Source organism: Pseudopodoces humilis, chromosome 3 (assembly GCF_049639895.1).
Source record: "Pseudopodoces humilis isolate 2021_Gansu_Grassland_sample_001 chromosome 3, ASM4963989v1, whole genome shotgun sequence".
Lineage (NCBI taxonomy): Eukaryota > Metazoa > Chordata > Aves > Passeriformes > Paridae > Pseudopodoces > Pseudopodoces humilis.
Genome location: NC_142202.1, coordinates 107,718,554 through 107,738,037, shown reverse-complemented (window position 1 = coordinate 107,738,037; position 19,484 = coordinate 107,718,554).

Sequence of the window (19,484 nt, the reverse complement as noted above, 5' to 3'; positions counted from 1 at the left end):
CTTTTGGTGCTCTGGGAAGAGAGAGTTTGCGACCCAGAAATGAAGCAGTTTCCTGATATAATAATTTATGGGAAAATACTGACAGGTCTCTGCTTTACTCCAAAATGTTTTAGCAATACCCAGGCACTTGGGTGATCAAATCAGGTCTCCAGAAAGACATCCGATACCTGAGGAAGGACTGTCATGTGTATCCTATTTATGACATGGTATTTTCTGCTTCCTCTAAATGGGACTGTACTGCATGTGCAAATTGCTCGGTGCCTGGAGGCCAGAGAAAATTGCACCAAAACTTCTTCTTGCTAAAGAGATGGAAATTAACTTATTTGCTTTCTAACGCTTCAGGAACCTGAGAGAGAGCTCTGAAATATGTGAGGACATAACATATTGGCTTCAGCAGCTTCTGATCTGCCCTGTGCCAATGCCTAAATACATCACAGAATGACCAATCCTAGATCAACATTCCTGGCAGTACCCTTATGTAGAAATAAAGTCCCAGCACTGCTGTATTTTTTGCTTCCAGACAGAAGGAAGGCAGATTTTGCTCAATAGTTAACACCACCGTTGATCTAAAAGCAGGTCTGCTACCTCATTGCAATTCAGGTGCCCTTCATCTTTCTGACACAGTCTTTGTTCTCTTGGATATTTCTGTGTCCCACGAGCTATTTGCAGACCCCACAATGATAAGCAGTAATGAGAGGAAAGAATGGAATCAGCATCGTTGGGTCTGCCTAGTAACAAGCCAGGAGACATTTTGAATGTTAGCCATGTTCTTAAATTTGCAAGCTGCATGAAAAAAAAGAAGAGAAGGAAAGAAGGAAAAAACTAGAACAGTCAGATCAAGACTAAATCCTCCAACATTAGAAGTTTTTGCTCATGCCAGTGGGTTTTATACACAGACTAAATAAGTTGTCTGAAAAAGAGACACCAAAGACTATACGGCAGCAAAATCTGGTGGTAGCTGTGCTTCTCTTTTTGTTTATTCTTGGAGCTTGAAAAATCTGGTTTCTGTTTCACTGCTTTCAAAGACAGTTTTTTTAATTTACCATATTTCACTAATAATTATTTCATACAGTAACTTTTATACAAGTGGTTGCTGGATGATTATGCTCCAGATGTCTATTAAAGTTGATGAATGTATTTTGGTATTGACATTCCGTAGAATGTAAAACAGTTGCAAAAGGACAGATGGCCTCTTGTAATTACTATTTCTGTTAATTATTTATATTCCTCTTTTGTCTAGAACTCCTAAGAGATGAGAAGATTGCTGTGTGAGGTGCTGTTTATTCCCAGTGAAAGAGGTGATTCCTGGACAAGGAAAGAGCAATTTAATAGGTGAGAGGGAGAGAAAAGATTTATTTTCTGTTATTGTACAAATAAGATGCTGAAGAATAAACATGAGAAGACCTTAGCTACATTTCTACTAGCAAAGTAAGCAGCACCAGAGATTTTCTCCTAAATCTGAGATAAAATGTGCTTTTCTGTGTGCTGTGTGACCTGGCATGGGTAAGAGGCAGGAACCACAAAACCATGGATAAATGCAAAGAACAAGTTTATTTTCCTTGCCTTGTCAAAGAGGGGATCCTTAAACCAGCACCAGGGCAGAGGCACACAAGTGAAGATGCAGGCACCATTGATCTGTGCTGTAAGACCAACAAACTTGCTGTTTTCACCTGTATTCCAGGCATCCACACAGGTGTAATTTATTGCTGGGCTCTGTATTTTCCACAGCAAAGCAGAAATCACAAGCATGTTTGATAGGGTGCCTCTAAGCCCACCAGAAGCCTGCTATCTAAACTCAAATGTTCTATTTGCTTAACAGACAAGGCCAAACAACAACAAGTATAATATGTGTGGGTTTTGACCCTCAGCTGCAAGTGTCTTGAGCATGTTTACAATCTTTCTTGCCCGTCTTCCATTCTTTTCCCATATGTCCCAACCCTTAAACACTCTTAACCTCCAAAGATAGGTGTCTGAATTAGTGTCTGGCTAATGCTGACTTTCAAATTGTGCCCAGAAGTTGTCTGGGAGAGCCAGACTGTGGGGGAAAAAACAAGTTTCAACAAGTGGTTTAATGATTTAAAATAGAGAAGGCAGATTTGTAGTGCCCCAGTGTTACCCTGTTTGTGCATCATGCTGTAGCACCATTTTAGGATGGGATCAAATTGACACAACATTGATATCTGCAATGTAATTGTCCACTTAGATGTTCTTAGTCTAGTGGAAATACCATAAAAATACTCATCCCACCATCTAAGGGATTAAAGTCAGGTTTCTCCTGCTTTGGCAAAAGAACTAATACAACCAGACCTTCACCTTCTGTTTAGAGTTTGCAGCAGCACTGAAATCAGTATTTGTTGTGCTTCTGAAGAAGATTAGATGATCCCAGATGTAAATTCAGTAAGGCAAGTTGGACATGCAAACTTCATTAAAGAAATATTTTCTTAAAAAATACATTTCGGAAAATTAATGAGTTCTATTTAGACACTGAAATTGGACCAATTATCTGACCTCCTTTCTGGAACAGCTGCATCCAAAATGTTTTTAGAAGTAATTTTTAGAGTTTTGACAAAAAGACAATCCTTTAACTGTTTCTTGGAACTTGGATTAATAAGGGAGAGAACATATCCAAGGATGGAGATTCCAGATTCTCTGCAGGTACCAGTGATAAAGTTCTGATTGCTCTCATGGTAAAAAATAATTTCCTTATATTGAGTTTGAATTGTGCATGCTACAGATTGGATCCACAGCCTCTCATACTGTCGCTTCACACTTCTCTGAAAAGTCTCTTGATCTTCTCTATATCCTCCAGTCAGAGACATGCAGACAGCAAAAAAAATCACCCCTGAAGCTTTCTTTTTTTTAATTCACACAGAACAAACTCCGTTTCTCTGTTTCTTCTTTTACATCTGGCACTGCTGCTCCCCATCCATCCTGAGGGTTCACCTACACTGACTCCATCCACTGGATTCAGACCAGGATCTCCATGTCTGCCTTTCACTGGAGAGCTCAGGACAAGGTTCACCAGATGGGTGTAACAAGTGCTGACTAGAAGAGAAGGATCAATTTAATAAGGCTGAATTCTTGTTAATGCAGCCCAGGAGGGTGTTGCCTTCTTTATTACAAGGGCTGATCCCTAGTCAGCCTGTGCTCCATCCTCAGCTGCTCATCTCCAAAGCTGCTTCTCAGAAGTCCCAGCCCCCCATCTGGTGCTGGGGTTACTTTGTCCCAGTGTCAGGACTTTGCTTTTGCCTTTGTTGAACTTTGTGAGGCTCCTGTCAGCCCGTATCTCCAGCCTGGCAACGTCTCCTTGAACAGCAAATATCTTCTGCAAACATGCTGAGAGAACTCTGGCACATCATCCAATTCATTAATAAACTGGTTACGCTGTAGCCACTGGCCCCAGTATGGATCCCAACGGGATGTCACCAGGAGCCAGCCCCCAGCTGGACTTAGCACTTCCAATCACTCACTGTTTAACATTTTTCCTTTTCTAGTTATGTCAAATCTGTTCTGAATAAGGAGAAAATAAAAAGGAAGAATTTTATTTCCTGATAGTAACATAACATATGTGTATAAAATTATAAAAAATATGTCCATAGCAATTAGTGGCCAGCTCTGAAGACATAAACTGATATTAATAATGTTTATGTTGGGTTCTGTTTCCAGTGCTTCTGCTGATAGGATAACCTTGGATTAATTATACATTGAGTGTTATAATGATAAAACCTCTGAAGAAAGCAATTAATATTATTGGCAATACCAGTATATTAAAGCTGTCATCATACCTATTACTAGTCTACAACTACTCTTTATCTAGTTCTATAAATTCAGTCAACTCAAACTAAATTGAGTTAGTGAAGCAAGCCAAATAATCTACTAGGATGGTCCATTTCTGTCTGTGAATTCCTCTGGAGTTTGCTTCCAGTTAGAAAACAATTTCAGTGTATGTGAATTCAGCATCAGGATCTCAGAACAGTTCTGTAAATACACAGCAGTAATGTTTCTCAACTTTAAATTTGCTTATGCTGAAGCAGAACATTGTTGGGGTTTTTTTGTTGGTTTTTTTTTCCTTTCCCATTATTATCCCTATTTGAATGGTATAGGGAGACCACAAGAGAAAGGCACCCTGCTGAGTTATTGCATAACCTTAAGAAAATGATCTGTCCTTGTCTGGACAGAAGAGGGCTGATAGCAAAAGCCCTTCCTGGAAAATATTCAGGCACATTCCTAAATATATCACCAGGGTGAACATTTGCCATCCATAAAGTTAACTACATCTATAAATCAGTCATAGTACCTAGGCTGTAAGGGGTGGGTGTGCATTCTCTCCACCACCTCAAAAGCTCTGCCTGTGGTACAAATCATGACCTATTTATAAACACAGTATAATACTCTGGTGCAAACATATCTGTTTTCCTCCAGCAGAGCACCTGAAAGCGGCCAGGAGCAGCAGCAGTGGTGCTGCTGGTAGCAGGTTTCTTGCGAAGACACCACCCCCTGATTACGCTTGATGTCGTTTCCATTATATCTGACTCCTATCACTCCTCTAGGACAGCACCAGAAACCTGCAGCAATAGCCAAATATCCCACTAATGTGTGCCAGAATTCATTTTATCAAACTGTACATTGTCCCATGGTGTCTTTCTCGACTTTTTTCTATTTGCTACCTCTGAGCTCAGACATTAGGGGATGTCTTTTGGAACGGAACGTTGGGCTACAGGAATTTCAAAGCAAGAATGAAGCAGTATCAGCCACGCTGCACTGTGGCCTGTGTGAGCTCCTTTTAAGTGAACTCCATTCCAGATCCCAAAGGGCACTTTCCTGCCTGTCTTGCCTCTTTACTCTGTTCCTCTCCTTCTCCAGTGCTCTGTCACTTCTGTTTCATGCCACATTTATTAGATTTCTTTTAGAAGCACTGTCTGCTCAGGTGTAGAAATGCAGTCACTGTTCCCTCCACTATTAATTTTAATTCATTTTTAATGCTTTCACAATTCCTCCCTTCAATGGTTTGGTCTAAATGTCTATTTTCCTTTGGATCAAAGACCTTCCTTAAATCCATTCCCATACTTAATAATCCGGTTTCATTTTCTTTTGGCTTTATAATGAATGTATTTGCTGGAAAATTAAGGCAAGAGACCTCTAAAAGTGGCTGTCTTCATCTCAGTCTCCCAGACTGGATTTCTTTACACAGGTTGACATTTAAAATGTATGCTTATATATTGTATGTACACACAAACAGACAAACATGTATTTCTGAAACACAGGAGTGAAAATGCTGCCTGAACACTACAGGGATAGAAATCCACCACATCTTAGGTCTGACCTAGAAAGCCAAAAGTAACCATTAAAGGGTTTTTTTTAACACCAACAACACTTGATGGCTTGATTGTTTTTAGGTTAGTCTTGCTTGGCTAACTGATTCAAATTATTGAAAATTCTGTGTTGTTAGGGAGAACTTTGGGGTCTAACAAGGGAAAAGATTCGTGAATTGAAACAGGATGATAATTCACGTACAAGGCAGTGCTATGGCTTAGACATGCTAGAGGTGTGCTAGTAACAGAAAAAGGAGAAAAATTGTTGAGGGAAATGCCACGTGGGAGGCTGGAAGTGTATGAAGATGGCATTAGACTGCAGTCCATCTCCTTTAAACCATGTAACTATAAAGGCTACCTTCTGTATAGACTTAATTGCTGAATTAGACTGAAGATAATAAAAGCATATGCTTGCCCCCCTGTGGAAAAAAAAGACTCTTTCAGGTATTCCAGTCTCAGGAATCAAACACTGAGGAGCCTGTCATCACGTGAAAGTGAATTTCATAAAGACCATGCCCATCTTTGGAGGATTACTCTGTTTATAGCTTATAAGTACAGGGTTCACCAACCCCTATGGGGGCAGTAAACATTGTGCCAAGTTTTCACAGCCTGCACTGGAACAGCAAATAAATGAGTTTACCCACTTCTTTCTTTGCCACCACACCAGGGAATGAATGACATTTTCCTATTAACCAGTGTGGGGGCATTACATCTGCTGGAGATACCTGTCCAGCATATTACACAACACTGATATAAATGTTTTACTCCAGAAATTAGTGCCAGTAGAATTCTGTACAATGTTTAGACCAGGCAGTGGAAGGGAAGGCCAGTTAAATAAGATGATTAAGTCATTAAATGTTTCCATTATAAATATTTATCTTTGGAAACTAAACACACTGCTATTCCCTGAATGTCTCCAGCTATTAATTCTATAATATGTGACTGTAAACACATTTCTGTTGTTTCCTACGCATTTTGGACTCTAAAGGTTGAGAACAGTTGAAAAGCAGTCAAAATTTATTTCCAAATAACTTCTTCCCTAGACAGATTTCCTTAATAGCTTTTTCCTTGGAAGGATTTGAAATTGCACCATATCAAATGTTGAAGCAACTGCCTCAGAGATGAATTTGAAACATTGAAGGTGAAGGGGGCTCCAGTAAGTCTTCACAAACTCATGGATGGGTGATCTTGCTGTATAAATTTCCTAAGTAACCACATATGAGCACAAAAATGCCTATTCCAAGCAATAGTAAATGTCCATTTTTAGCAGCGTGCTGTCACCAACAACAACTACAAGCAAATACATACCGTGTAAGAGTATAACAAAAAGCTAAGTAAATTATTATATTTTCCCCTCATGGTCTGCCAGCCACTGGCAAGGGCTCTCCAGCAGTACTTCTGTTCCATATAAGCTATTCCAGTGACAATACTGTCATCCTTAATATAAATTAATGTGAATTATTAGTTCAGTGGTGGGGATGATGGTTTTCACTCTATTTTACAGCCTTTCCATCCCTCAGTCTTTCTTTACATGACAGAACCATTGGCCCCCAGCTACACAAGGCTAAATGATGTCTCTCAAGCCACAGGAATCCAGTCATAGAGGACTCCTGCCCTGGATCATGTTATAAAAGGGGATTAAGTCATGGAAGTGAACTCCTGTATGGAGCAGGACACCGTGGGTGCTTTATCAGGCATCTTACGCCATGTGGTGAATGTCCTTTATAAGTTGCTGCAATCAGTCTCCTGGCTGCCTGGCAAAACCTGCCTTATACACATTCCAGAAATGATTGCCAAATTGGATGACCGGATAGAGAGGATAAAATCAGTTGCATCATCCAGCAGACAATTAAGTTGAATTAAGAATTAAGTAACTAGAAAATGGTTGGTTGAATAAACTCTAGAAAGGACTCAGATTTTCTCTGGTTGGTTGGCCTCTGACTTGCAAAGAATAATTGTGACTGTAGTGATAATCGTGATTATGATACTTGCTTTAAGTTGTGTAAAAATGTGATTGTAAATGCAACACAAGGAACAAATGTTAGGTTTATAAAGAAGCAAAATGAGGCTTACGAAGGCAGGTGGGGAAAACAAGCTTCAAAAGCCCCAAAGAGGGAAGATGTTGCCAGAGGGAGAACTATTTGCCCAACTGGTGGAAAATACAATGCTTACGCCATAGGGTCACATTAAACATTAAACACAGAAAGGAACAAGAATGTACACTTGGTTCACCAAGTGTCTCACAAAAGAGTGAACCAGACTAGTTATGCCAGCTCAGCCCAATATTTGGGAAGTGACACCAAGTTCATGGAGAGCTTTGGGGTTGATGACCACCAAGGACCACCAGAAGGACCTTGGGATAAGAGAATGCACAGGTCAAGGGGAGGGCAAATGTTAATGACTTCTGAGAAACGATTGTTACATGCAGGTTTCTTCTGGGAAAACTTACTAATATGCACATAAAATACAGTATTTCAACAGGAGCTTTTTCTGTACTCATCATGTGCAATAGGTGGAGATATCCTCGAGCTATAATATAGAATTCCTGCTCCTTAAAACAACATTGCTGTTGAGGAATTTGTTCTGCCAATTTCAGCAACACCTTTATGCCACATCTGCACATCTTTTAGATATCTCTAAGGATGGTGACTTGACCACTATCCATGAACAGCCTCTTCCAATGCTTAACAATGCCCTCTTGGTGAAAATTTTTTCCTGATATCCAAACTAAACTTTCTCTGGCACAACATGAAACCATTTCCTCTTATCCAATTACTTGTTACTTGAGAAGAGATCAAACCCCAGCTCATTACATCCTGCTTTCAGTGATTGTAGAGTGTGAGAATATTCCCCTTAAGTCTCCTTTTCTCCAGGCTAAACACCCCCAGCTCCCTTTAGCTGCTCCTCATCAGATCCTTCAGAGCCTTCACCCAGTTTGTTGCTCTTCTTTGGGTGGGACGACCACAGGTTTCTGGAATAGGGAGTCAAATAACCACTCTCTGCTTTAGGTTTGAGAGGCACAAGGACAGCCAGAAGTAGTGCAGAATAGTGGGGAGAGCCTGAAGTGAAGGCCAAAACCTCAGTTTGAAGCTCAGAGCCAGCTTGGCAAGTCTGTGGGGGGAGAGGAGGGAAAGCCAAGTGTTAGGCTGATCCATTTTCTTTACAGTAGTGGGATCCCAATGTCCCTTCAATTGTGTTCTTAACCAGTTCACTTTGCAAATGTTCAGGACATTCAGGGGGCATTTATAGCTTTAAATGACCTCTCAGCTGCAAGAGAACTATGCAGCCTGCGAGTTAATCAGTCACATCTCAGCAGTGTAATTCTGTATAAAGCAGTCAAGTCCAGGAAAGCTTTGTAAGTCAACAGCACACTTCCCTCTCCCACCTTCTAATTGGTGCTTTATCAACTGCATCTACTCCCCTCCCTGAAACAACTGCCCTATTAATTAATATTTTACTTGGAACGGATTTCTTTGTGAAGGTGACAATGTCAGTGTGTCTGTGTCTGTGCCTGCTTATCAGAGAAATGCAATGTCAGTGGAGCATTGCTGAATGCTGGATGAGTACACAATCTGTATTTGAAAAAATAAAAACAAACCAGATTTTCACATTTACAGAAACATTTTTTCTGATCCTTTTGTTTGAACAGTCTCATCCTTTACCTTTATTTATGAAAATAATAAGTCAGCTTGTAATTAAAAGAGGTTTTGTAAACAAACACCAAAACTTTTAAATTCCAAAACCTCTAAATTGTTAACATTTGCTGTTTTGAAGTTTTTTCTTTTGATTTTTGAAACAAAATTTCATCAAAATCAAAGGGGCTTGGTGGACAATATTGAAATAAAAAAAAATAGAGTTTCTGGAAAATATCAATGGGCAAGTACAATCACACTTAGCATCTCAGAAGAAATAACTCGCTACAGAAATTTCTGTGCAACATTCCTGTAAAAAAAAAAACAACCCAGATTTGTTGCTGCTTGCTGTTAAGATGTGCTGAGTATCTCTGCAGATTGCAAAGGTTCCTGCAGTTTTCAGTTCCTCTGTTCTGCGCTGCACAGCTCTTTACTTAGCGCTAAATTTGCCTATAATGATCACACTTGTGTATAATTACTATTCATGTGCACTCTCGGTGCTTTGTCATCACTCTGAAGGATTGAATAACATCTCTCAGGATAAGGAATAAAGTAGAAGGAATGAAGTTGTTCTGTAATTTGGAGGTATTCCATGGCTCACATGAATGTCACTTGGTGCTGCCAGAAAATCTGAAAGTTGAACCTTATTCCCACTCCCTCTCTCTCTGCTGAATTGATTTCTCACAAGTCTTGCTCTCAAGTTGTTCATCTCTGGGTTTTGAAATCACTAGAATGATTTTGGCAGTGCTTCCAGGACAAGGTCAGTAAAACCTGAAGGTCTTACTCTGAAAGGCTGTGAAGGCTGGCTGTGTGTAGCCCACAAGCTGAGTTTCTACACAGTGTTAAGAGATCATCACATCAGTCAGCTGAAATCTCATATTCCCATATGGAAAGGCACCCAGTGCTGTTGGAACCTGCTACTCCAACTAAGCAAATGAGACCTGTTCTATGCTGAAATCCAAGCTAAAAATATATGTGGTGCTACCAGCTGCCCTGGTTGCAAAAAGGCTGCACATTTGTACTTCATTGAGGCTGAACTCATTCCTTCAGATGGTCATGAAATATTATCAAAGATGAGCTTTAGTGGTGAATTTGGAAGTGCTGGGCTGAAGGTTGGACTCAATGGGCTCAGAGGTCTTTTTCAATCTTAATGATTCTATGATTCTAGATACTGAAAGTTTAGATTTCATTAGAAAAACACTTTGACATTTCAGAATTTTTGATATTTCTCAAAATATACGTTTCTCTTTAAAAATTACTTTTAAAAATAAGTGTACAAGATACACTATGACATTTCTGATTTTTTTTTTTTTTTTTTTGTGACCTTTATGAAAAAGACAGATTTTGCAAATTTTTATGTGGCAACTTCCTGCATTTGAGAAGTGGGAGTCTCCTTTCCTTTTCCAGCTGGCAGGCCATGCTGGTTTTCCAGCACAGTCAGTACTGAAAGACTGTTAGGTGCAAACATTTGACTCCCCCCCAGAGATATCTCAGACAGGGAGAATGAATAATCCTTTTGCACTGCCTGCAGAGGGAACTAAGATGCCACCCTGGAGAGAACAGCTAATTTTTGGACATCCAAAACTCAGAGGGATGAATGTCACTCAGGGAAACGAAAGGAATTGGAATACCTCGACGAGTAAAACTTAGCTTAGACAAAGAGCTGTGGTATTTAATCCACGTTATATTTTCACCTTCAAAATTAGATTAAAAGCACCTAAGTGATCTGGAAGGTGAGGTCAGAAACAAAAAGGTTGCAGGTGAGGAAAGAAATATCAGGCATCAAAAGCATTCCCATATTTAACTGTAAGTAGGAAAGAATCACGTCAGGATAAAACCTGACATATCTCAGAGTTTTCAGTTGTTAGAAGAGAAAGAAGAGTCTATCTTTTCATTTCCTGGAAGAGGTTTGCTTGCTTCTCTTTTTCCTTTTAGCAAAAAAAAAAAAAAAAAAAAAAAAAAGAGAGAGAGAAAGGTAAAATAATATAGGAAGGAAAATCTTTTCCAGTTTGACATCAGATTTGCTCTCTAACTAAATTGGTTTTGGAGTTCCTTATCAATATATTCTGGGAAACTATCACACAAATGCAGTATATATTAGAAATGTCAGAATACCATCTGTGAGCAGAAAAGAAAGAACAGCATGGAAACAGAAAGGAAATATCTGTGGAGTGTCTTTAAATTAGGATGCCAATACTCTGATTTCTAAAATTCAATCAAAGCATGAGTGTTGGAGGTAAAGGAAATGCTGCACCTCATAAATAAATGCTTTGTATTATCAGCAACTTTACAAAGAGGATAATGGGGTGCTGGCTTTTTCTTAATCTTAAATTTTATATTAGCGTTAAAACAAATATCCTGAACTCTCACCAAAATACATGAACTAACTTGTTTCTCAGTCCTCCTAATTTTAACAATTGTCTGTTTCTTAAGAACTTAATTCACAATGGTAGTTCAAAAATTATTCTGCGTATCTTATGTATTCTGATAATTTTTGGAATTAGAATATAAAAACAGTGTCTTCAATGCAGGTCCAATATTCAAACTGTAGATGTCCAGAAGAGGCCTAGAGACTGATTAAATTGAGGGACCTTAATTAATCTGACTTCTTCATTGCCAGACATCTACAGAAGAAAATCCAGCTTTATGTTGGTAATCATGGTCTTCAGCCTGAGGTAGCCCCAGTCCCTAAGAAATTAAAAAGAGACAAACAAAAAAATTGTTAATTCCATGCTGTAAGGGAATTCTGTCACAGAAAACAGCAGATCAATTCCAGATTTCAAGACTGAAAATTCTTTATTTCAAACCCCACTGCAAAGGACAGGTAAGTACTGAAACAACCAGTGAGGAGAAATAAAAACAGCCTTACAACATATTCAAAATATATGGTTTGAGTTTGACTTTCCTGTAATGCAAATAAAAAATCTGAATTAGACATTTTGAAATGAAGCAATAAACATTTTGTCACTCTAAAAATGCCAGCTGAAGGCACGATGATTTGATGTTGCTATGCCTATTTCACTAAGTGAAATCCAATAGAAAACAGATTTGTTTAATGACTTTTATTTTCTTAATGCTGTTTCGTTCCCCTGAGGTTTCTGTAAGTTCTTCTGTACTGCAGACTCTCTTCAAAGTAGGAGAAATTCTGGATTGAAGATTTTCTAGAAAGAGACTTTATCAAGTGACCCACATCACTGTCAATGTGCACAGAATGATTTTATTCAAGAGAGCAGTGGACTGAGTCGAAACCACGGTATTGGAGCAGGATCATTAGATTATGGCTTATCTGAATTCTGAGAAGTCCACCTAATAAAACTGCTGCAGAATAAAGGGGGGAAAAATGTCCCCATTCTTAAATAAAATCAGCTAAGAAAGATGCATACACATATAACAATGGGCTGCAATCCTCAAAGGACACCAGCTTGTTTGTTTTCCTCTTTATGGAAGAGGAATGCTGTTTACAGTGCTGTGTGCTCCAGCAGAAATCCCAACACACACAAGAGTTTTATCTTTATTGGTCTCTGCTTCTGCAGCAGCCTCTGTTGGTTTCTTTTTGTCCTTATCAGTGTTAATGGCAAAGATCATTGCAAAGTACAACAGAAAGAGAAAACATTATCATACATCACTTGGCAAAGTGTAAGTCTCAAATTGGTTGGTGCTACTAATCATAACCAGAATTAATATTACATTACACAGGAAAGAATCAGAGAAACGCCTCAAATGTAATCAGTTAAAATGGGTTTCAGTTCAACCATCCAGCTGAAAAATGATTGAGTGGAAATAAGGTCACAATTAATACAAACCACCACAGAAGTAATAAAGTTATGTATTGAGATGGTTTCTGTCAGTTGAATCTCATGTAGTTCTAAGCACCGTGTGACTTTCAGAGTAGCAGGTTGAACTGAATGTGGGGTTATATCATTGGGAAACACACACTTTTACCCTTTTTTTGACAATATTTCTTCACTTTATATTGTGATCCAAAAATATAAAGTAACACATTTAAGAGCATCTGTTACAAATACAATTGTGCAGCTTTATCTGAATCAGATGAAAATTCCTTCACCAAAATAATAAAGAAGAAAAAGCTGAAAGTTTTCAGCAGCCCTTGCAGTATTTTTTGTACTAAAATCCAGTTCCACTTCCAGTTAATTATTGCTACTCATGTAGTAGTTAATACATTTGATTTACTTTTACATTATTTCACCTTCAGAATATTATGATTAATTGCCTGTTATTTTACTATGTTATAATACAATAAGACCTAAGATCCCATTAATATAAAAATATATTTAAATCATATAGTAACTGCCATGAAAGAAACAAAAGACTGATTGCTTTCCAAATTATTTTGAACTCAAATTTTGTCCTGAAACTTTTGAAGGCATGTTGAAGAAAACCCAGTGATGTTAATTTCTCTTTAATAAAAATAATTTCTTCCTATCTAAAATATATAATACTAGTTAGTCTGGGCTGTTGTTCAAATGCTTCTTATTCCAAACACATTTACCAGAATGTATCTGTAGTTTTCATTGGGATTTGGGAGGAATAAGGTTGAATGGACATGTTATACCTCATGCATACCCAAACTCTTTTCAGAGGTATTTTATTTTTCTTCATAGTGCTGCTTCATATTTTGGTTAAGAAAAGGTTCTGTGTCATAACTTAAACTCAGAGAGGCTTTTGATGGAAAATCTGTATCTATGCACTGCACCTGACTCTGGGTTTGGTGCACGGCAGGCTTTGATTGCTGGATGTGAGAGACACCCCTGCTGTCACTCGCAGTGGTTTAATTGTCAGCTCATCCCCCATCCCCTGCTGATATTCCCACTGAACAAGCAGTGATTGTGGAATCACCGAAATGAAACTCTGCCTTTGCCTCCAGAGGAGCTCAGCCCTGCCCCGGGGCGTGCAGAATGAAGGGATTGCAATCACCAGCCTGGGTTCCGGAACAGCCCCTTTTGATGGAGGTTCGGGTCTGAGTTTCAGAGCCCCATTCAGTGTGCTAACACACATAATTGATGCCTTTTCATCCTCCTTTGTTCAAGTCTCCAGTCAGCCTAATTAAGTTCTTGTGAGGCAGTAATGAAGTAAACATTTCCACGAATATCTGCATTAGCTGGATGGCAGATGCCTGCAATTAAAATGCTGTAGCTATATTAGAGCACATATATTCCATGTTGCTTTCAGATCTGTTGAAAACTTCTCAAAGAGTGTTTGTGATTTTTTTCCAACATGGAAAAATACCAGCCTGAGCCATTACCAAGGATCTGCACAAGTACTGAGGGAAGTCAATGGGATGTGGGCTAGACCTTTACAGAACTTGAGCTCACCTTTGATTTTCTTTTTGTGAAAAAAAGAAAACGTGTTAGAAAAATTGCATAAAGCCATCTGAGCATTCATTTTAGTCGCTGAAATTTAGTCAGGGTCAGATTTCAGTGGGATAGAATGAGAAGCATGGGTGAAAAAAGTGGAAGAAGGGACATGGTAGGTAGCTCAGCTCCTTTGCCAAAACAGTCATAGGCTTCCTTCCTATGACTTGAGAGTTTCGAAAGCTCAGTAATATACACACACCTCACCATGCCTTTGAATTCAGGACCAGAGGATGGGTCTAGGTATCCCCTGTGGCATGGAATGCCTTCATTTTCATTAAAAGGTGCTGGACTGCTCTACTTAAAGGTTCCTGAACTGAATCCTTTACCTTAAACTACCACCCCTCACAGCCAAGTAGGAACTTCCAACCTTGCAATTGCTCTGAAATATGCAGACTGTGTAATTAGGGGGGAGAACACAGCTCCCACTTGGCATCTACACAGCACCTAGGCTAGATGTATCTCCAAATAAAGCACTCATCTCCCTGTGCCAGAGAGCAGCAGGCTGGGGCCTCATTAGCTTGGGCCATTAAAAGGTGAACCCCCACCTGGGATGGGAGAGCTTCTGGCAGGTTTTGTTACCCTGACAGAGCTCTGAAGGACACAGGTCAGGAGCAGGGGAGCTGGTGGTAAGTAGGAAGGTGTCAGAGGAATCTGAGAGACAAATCGTGTGGAGCAGAAAGGCAAATGAATCAAAGAGAGCTGGCTTGTAGGTGTTACTGCAGAGAAGGAAGAGGCAGCTCACCCAAAGAGGGGGGAGGGAGGGAGGAAGTGGCGGAAGGAAGTGGCGGAAGGAAGTGGCGGAAGGAAGTGGCGGAAGTGGCGGAAGTGGCGGAAGTGGCGGAAGTGGCGGAAGGAAGGAAGGAAGGAAGGAAGGAAGGAAGGAAGGAAGGCTATATGTTCATCTGTCTATCACAGTTAAGGTTTTTTTTGCATCAGTCACCTGGGGAAACCACAATCACTGCTAGTCTGCAGATCCAGTACATACATTTTGGCTTTGTTAGACAAACACTTCTGTGCTGCATCTTCATTTTTATTCCAGATTATAGAAATGGAAGGGGCAGGGATAGCAAGAGCAAAATAAATAAACAGAATATTTTTCTTTTTCTCTCATTCCCTCCTTTCCCACTACCCTAGTAGTAGCTGGGTTCTAACTCTGTTGTCCCTCTACCATGGACTGTAACTTCCAGTTCAGCAGTAAGTCCTTCATTACTGCTTCCCTCCAGAGCTTCTTAATGAGGGAATTACCATTCACAACTTAGGTGGCAAACACAGAAAGCAAATCCTCTTATCACCTGGCTGTTGATAACATCTGCAAGCCAATTCCAGGCATCCATTCACTTTCATAACCTACTTTATTGCAAGAGAAACCAGTTTTCTGCCCCCCAGGCTGGAGAGGACATGGATATCAATGAACAGCCCCCAGCCCATTGGGAGCTCACTTCCACTGTGCTGTTTTCTGCACTGCTCCCAGATGTTTGGATGAAAGCTCTCTGGGAAACTTTTCACCTTAACAGTGCTAAAGGGAATGAAATACAGAAAACAGATTCAAGGCACCTCTTAGAGCTCCAAGGCACTGCACATTGCTCTCAGGAGCCTGTTTTATAGTGCTTTGTCCAGTGCAGCTCTCATTTTGCCACGGGGCTTTATGGGATCCAGAGGGAAATGGCTCTGAAGAGAGCTATAACTACCCAGAGTCTGTTAGGAACTCAGCAAACAAAAGCAAGGAAAACTGCCTGGTTTGTTGTGCTACCACAATACCCAAAACAAGGCAACCCCCCTGGCTCCAACATAAGTAGGCATTACTTTATACTGCTAGGAAAGCTAGAAAAACTACTTAGAAAACTGTGTGCTGGAACAAGAGCCTGGGTAAAGTGAAAATAAAATAAAATGTGTGCTGGAAAAACTGGACCAAAGTAATAGAATGGGGCTTTGACATGATTACAAATCAACTGTGCTCCACACCAAAGGGTGTAACAAGTGAGGAAATTAACTCCAGGACACTAAACCACGTCTGCAGCCTGCGTGTGATAGGAGCAAGGGGTCAGTATGTGACAGCTTTTGCTGCTGCAGAGAATATTTAAAATATTTTGTTTTGGAATATGGCACTTTCCCCAGAGGTACATCAGTGTTTCCAGATACTCATTTCACAGGAGGTTTTATAGGTTGACACATTCTGCATCTTAAAGTTAAACACTGAAAAAATATGGAAGCAGAGAAAGCTTTTTTTTCTTTTTTACTATCACCATTTAAAAACACTTTCCAGTAAATGTGCCAAATTGTGTTTGTGCTTTAAAAATATTGATTCAACAGTAAGTGACAGTCTTCTTTCTTGTGAGCCTAACATGTCCCCTCATTTTAGCTTTTAGAAGGACTAAATAACAACACATCAAGACATCAATTCCACACAAAAACTGATGCTGAGTTTTGAGGCATATGTTCCAAATTTGACTTTTAAAAATGTGACTTTTTGGAATATTTGCATCACAGCACTCATCTTTCTGTCACAAATGAATGGCTAACAATACATTTCCCAGAAATACAGTCCAGGAATTTCCATTGTACCATTTCTTATAATTGCTTTGCTCCTGGTGACTAGGGAAAGTCCTGCTAGTTAATTGTAGGTTATCTTTATGCTAATATCTGAACTATTCAAAGGATTAGAAGTGTTTGCATCTAAAAAAGATGGGTACAAAATCTAGTGACAGAGTGAACCATCACAAACACCATATTCAGGGAGCAAATAATTTCTCTTAAAAGACCCCATTCTTATTGAGAATCTTTCTAATGGTGGTACCTTCAATTTCCTCTCCCTATAAGCTACTCCTGCATTTAACCATCCTTATTACATAAGGTACAGGAATGAATTGTCTGAAGGTCAATTTTCCTTACCTTTGTTTTGCAGCCTGTGATTCCTGTTCAGCCATTGTCCATAAATTTGAGAACCTCACCGCCACACATCTCTACATATAAATAGCTGCACATAGGGATTAACTCATCTCTTTAATGAAGTGAATTAGATTAACTCCATGGAGCTTTACACTGGAAGGCTGGTTTCCAGCTTGAATCCTCTCCTGAATTCTCCCTAATACTATTTTCACATCTTAATATGGGTGTCCCACAACTAGAAATGACTTAGACAAATCTTATCATGGCCTTATTTATGGGAAGGATATTTTTTTCATGTCTGAAATGTAGTTTTTTGCAGGTCCCAGAATTAGTAGTTTTTAGAGGCCCCAGAATCTTCATCAGGTCCTCTGCAAGTCTCCACATGCCATGACAAAGCCTGTCCCCTTCCTTCCCTGTGTATTACTTTTGTTTATCTGCACTGAAAGGTTAAATGTCTAAGTTTAGACAGGAAATGAAGATTTACTCAATGCAGTCAATCAGGTCCAGAAATTCAGTTGATCTAATATAGATTTACTGTGGGAAAAGCTGAAATCTCCAGGCTTGAAACCAAGATATTCAGATCATTCTAATAAATTATAAATTTTCCCCATATTTGCTGCTATGTCAGTCTTCACATCATCAGTCAGTCTAGCTATAAATCATTTTTATTTCCTAAAATAAAATGAAAAAAATATTAAGTGCAGTTGAAAAATTACCTAAGGACCCATACAGGTAATAGCTAATGAATTGCACCTGTTGGAGATTTGGCACTGAAACAGTTTTAAACCCATCTAATACCTGACAAGTTAATGAAATAATTTCCCATCAAAATAATACTAAATCTAGTGTTTTCCTATCCAAGGGAGTTTAATTTCCATCTATTTCTTTAACCAATCATAAATACACTCCTAGGCAGTGGGGAATTAGTGTGGGGTCCTGTTGCTGACAGGGGTTAAACCACAGTGCTACCTGACAAATCTGGTCCTTGACCCTTCTTTGAACCCTTTGATCTAGCTGTTTTTAACAAAGAAATCCACAAGTTTTACAGCTGCTACCATCATTTCAAAGGCATGTGCATATATTAAAATTATTATGGCTAGTATAAATTTACTGTAGTAACACAAATTCATTACTCTGATAATTATTCCAGGCATATTATATGCACAGAATAATATCCTGTACAGCAGCTAATATTCATTTGGCCTTTTGGGTCATTCAGCATATAAACTCTTCCTGCTTAAAGATTGCACTCCCTTACGCTGTGGTATTCATGCAATAACTCACAGGTCTAACCTTCAATTTCAAGGGATGCTTGCAAGCTTTTTAGTTGTCCATTGGACCCCCAGCTCTGCCTATCCTGCTAAGTAAAGCTATTAAGGACATTTCTCTGAGGCCAAATTATATGGTTTTACTGATGGTTATATATCAAAATTCTCCTTCCCCTGAAATAAGGTGTAAATTCAAATTATCAGTGGGAATAGTTTCTGAGAAATGTGGTCCCCAGCCAGTGCCAGAGCCCTGTCTGTGGCTGTGCTAATTAGCACACACCAAAAGTGTGCCAGGAGCTGTGCTGGCCATTAAACCCTACAGGCATTTGGAGGTCGTGCCTGAGCCTGAATCCTGGCACCAGTTTGTTCCTGGCTGATCTCAGCTGCAGTTTATACACCACTGAGACTCTAACATGGCTGCTATCAAAGCCAGATAACTAAAAAAAAACTGCTGGTGGGTAAAGAACAAGGATGAGGAAATTCCTTATCCACACGGCTGTCTCAAGGAGATCATCAATACCAATGTCAAGATGTTCCCCTCTTTGGACAAGCAGGCTGACCATCCTGAGGGATCTCAGGGTGCATGTTTTCCTCTCCAGGGCTCATAAGGGTAGGGAAGGATATGGAGACGTTAAAATTTTTCTTGAAGTCTTCTCCCACTCCTTAAGCCTCAGAAGTCACACTCTGCAGATCTAGCATAGAAGCTGATTGCACCCCCCTCGGTTACCAGCCTTTCTGTGCTTGCTGTGTCACCAGACTGATGTTCACTATCTCCCCTGCAATGTTCCTAAAATGGAGCCATTGATTATCCCTATAACATGAAACATTTCTTCAAAATAATCAGTTAACTGACCTGAGGAATGATTTGATCAGAACTACCTGGTCTTTGCTCTCTCTCAGACTGTTGACTCCCTCTTCAGTTAATTAATGGAGTTTGCTGTGACACAAAACCATGTGGAGATGGCAAATAGTATCTAGTTATCAAATTATTACCTTTGATGGTTTTGTGGA